The following is a 3,559-nucleotide window of genomic DNA, read 5'->3' as shown; positions in this document are numbered from 1 at the left end:
TCTCTCTCTCTCTCTCTCTCTCTCTCTCTCTCTCTCTCTCTCTCTCTCTCTCTCTCTCTCTCTCTCTCTCTCTCTCTCTCTCTCTCTCTCTCGCACACACACACACACACACACACACACACACACACACACAAACACAAATACACGCATACCATGACATTGGGGATTGAACCTACTGTAGGTTCAATGTATTCTGTGTATCTACACTTCTAAAACTCTACCTCATGAGTTTCCATCAATTTACCTTTAGTCATGGAGAAATAAATACAATTAGTCCAAGTCACAGACATTTCCTGCAGTAGCATAGTAAGAACAAGAACAAAGCTATCTGCACCATAAACCTGGATATAATCTCCAACAAATGTGCATAGCATATGTGGGAGGAGTGGCTTCCCATAGAGTTCACATGTGGATAGGCACACAGGTGGAGCATCTCTGATGCTGCAGGGTCCCAAATGTCTTCCCACTGCTTCTATAGACCTTGGGCTCACACCTTCTTCTGTATGTTGCTTTGCTGCTTGGTTGTAGTCAATAGCATCTTTAGGTGTGGGTTTAGCTGACATCCTGAACTAGGTTACTACTATGCACTTTTGGATAGAATAGAATGCTATACCATAGGGGCAACTGAAATCTTGATTCTGGGGACTGCTATATCCCAAGCAATATCCCAGCTCTGGGCTGTGTCCTTTCAATTGCTCTCAATTCACCTTTGCAGATGGACTCATTGGAATGCTTGGAACCCTTAAATTCATAATGAACAAGCTTCTCTGCTACCTACAAATATGCCCATGTCTCCCTTCCATCCACCAAAAAAAACTCACTTCATCCAACCATTCCAGGTAACTATTGTCCCATATATTTCTGGCCTTTTGTGGCTAACCTCCTTCAGAAGGCAATTTACAAGTGTCTTCACTTCTCTCAATCTTTTCTTAAATCACTACAATCTGGCTTCCAACTTCATCATTCAAATCAAATTGTTCTTTCCGAAGTCACCAGTGATCTCTTTATTGCCAAGTCCAAAGACCTTTCCTCTATCTTCATTTTTCTTGATCTCTCTTCAGTCTTTGACATTGTCAATCACCCTCTTCTCCTTGATACTCTCTTCTCTCTAGGTTTTTGGGACACTGCTCTCTCTCCTGCTTCTCCTACCTTTCTGACGACTCCTTCTCAGACTCCTTTACTGAATCTTCATTCAAATTATGCCAGCTAATCAAGAATATTCCACAGGACACTGTCCTGGGCACTCTTCTCTTTTACCTCTATACTACTTGACTTGGTGACCACATCAGCTCCCATGGATTCAATGATGTTAATTCTCAATTCTACTTATACGCAGTCCTAACCTGCTACTGACTTCCAATCTCCCATCTCCAGGTACCTATTAGATATCTCTAACTGGATTTCCCATAGATGTCTTAAACTCAGCAGGTCCAAAACTGAACTCATTTTCTTTCCTTCCAAATCTTCCTTCCTTCCAAATGTTCTTATTATTCCTTTTCAAAATTTTTATTTTTTAGCATTTGTGGGATAAAACAAGATGCATTTCCATAACATAATATAATAAAAAAAAAAAGATTGCACACAAAACTGCAAATCTAATATGTACGCCTTGCTATTCCTTTTAAAATTATCATGTAAATTTATTTTTTCCACTTTTTTCCTTCCCTCCCTAGAGATGGCTACCATTAGACAAACTTCTCTGTTTTTCAAAAGAGTACCACCATCCCCCAAGCTTACAACCTAGGTGACATCCTTAACTTCTCACTCTCTTATCCCACCTCACCCCAAATCTAATTTATTGCCAAGTCCTTTGCAACATCACTCACATATACCTCTTTCTCTTCTTTGATGCTGCTGCACCCCTAGTATAGGCCCTTATCTCCTTGTGTCTGTTGTTCAGTCTGTTCAGTCTTGTCCTACTCGTGACCCCGTAGACCACAGCACACCAGGTCCTTCTGTCCTTCACTATCTATTGAAGTCTGTCCAAGTGAATGTTTATTGTTTCCATGATGCTATCTCTCCATTTCATTGTCTGCTGTCCTCTTTTCCTTTTGCCTTCAATCTTTCCCAAAATTAGAGTCTTTTCCAATGAGTCCTATCTTCTCATTATGTAGCCAAAGTATTTAAGCTTCAGTTTCAGTATTTGAACTTTCAGTGAATAACCTGAATTAATTTCTGTAACCATTGACCAATTTGATCTCCTTGCTGTCCAAGGGACTTTCAAAGTCTTCTCTGGCATCACAATTCAAAAGCATTGATTCTGTGGTGCTCAGCTTTTCTGATAGTCCAACTCTCACAGCCATACATTGCTACTGGAAAATCCATAGCTTTAAATCTACAGACCTTTGGCAACAAAGTGATGTCTGTAGCTTTTTAGTGTACTGTCCAGATTTGCCATTGCTTTCCTTCCAAGGAGCAAGTGTCAAGTCACCATCTGCAGTGATCTTTGATCCCAAGAGTATAAAATCTGATGCTGCTTCAATTTCTTCTTCTATTTGCCACTAAGTGATGCGACTAAGTTGCCGAGATCTTGGTTATTTTGATGTTAAGCTTTAAGCCAGCTTTTATACTCTCCTCTTTTACCCTCATCAAGAGGCTTCTTAATTCCTCTTCATTTTCTGCTTGAACTATTGCAATATCCTAAGTCATCTTCTTGCTACCAATCTCTCCCCATTCTAGTACCTCCTCCATTCAACTGACAATATGATTTTCCTAAAGCACATGTCATCCCCTGTACTCAATAACTCCAGTGGTTCCCTGTAACCTCCAGGATGAAATAGAAAACTCTCTGGTATTCACAGTCCTTTATAACCTTAGCTCATCCCCTACTATTCCAGTCTTCTTATACTTAACCCTTCCCCCACCCCCAATACTTTTCAGTCCAGTGATACTGACCTCCTTCCTGTTCTTTGAACAAAACACTCCATCTCTCTCAGCTCCAGGCATTATCTCTGGATATATATCCCCCATGCCTGGGAATGGTCTCTTTCCTCATCTCTCCCTATTGCCTTCCCTGGCTTCCTCCAAATCCCATCTGCCACAGAAAGCCTTTTCCAACCTCTTTTCATTCTCTCTGTTGATTATATCCCATTTATCTTGAATATAGTCTGTTTGTACATGTTGGTTTTCATTTTTGTCCCTCCCCACCCCCATCAGACTGAGAGCTCCTCCAGGGCAGGGATTGTCTTTCACTTTTCTTTGCATCCTCAGCTCTTACCACAGTGCCTGTTATAGAGCAGCTGCTTAATGAAATGCTTATTGACTGGCTGAATGACTTAAACAAAATTTGGGGTTTCAGGAAGAAATGGTGCCAGACACCACAGCCAGCGGTGAGAAGGAGGAAAAAAATCTCTTTCTCCCTACACCTCTCGCTGACCTGTGTACAAGGAGAATGGGAAAAGGTAAAGAACGACCTCAAGAGCCAATCTTTTCCAGCATAACTGACTGACTTCTCAACTATCAGAATTACTCTCTAGAGTAGGGATAGCTTTTTTTTTTTTAATAGGCCCAAGTAAAATCGCCAGTCCTTTCAGCCAGTCATGAGAGTTACCTATATGGT

Source organism: Petaurus breviceps, unplaced genomic scaffold, assembly GCF_028583685.1.
Source record: "Petaurus breviceps papuanus isolate PSGF00001 unplaced genomic scaffold, PetGlider_PUasm1.0 90667, whole genome shotgun sequence".
Lineage (NCBI taxonomy): Eukaryota > Metazoa > Chordata > Mammalia > Diprotodontia > Petauridae > Petaurus > Petaurus breviceps.
This window is presented reverse-complemented; position numbering follows the sequence as displayed.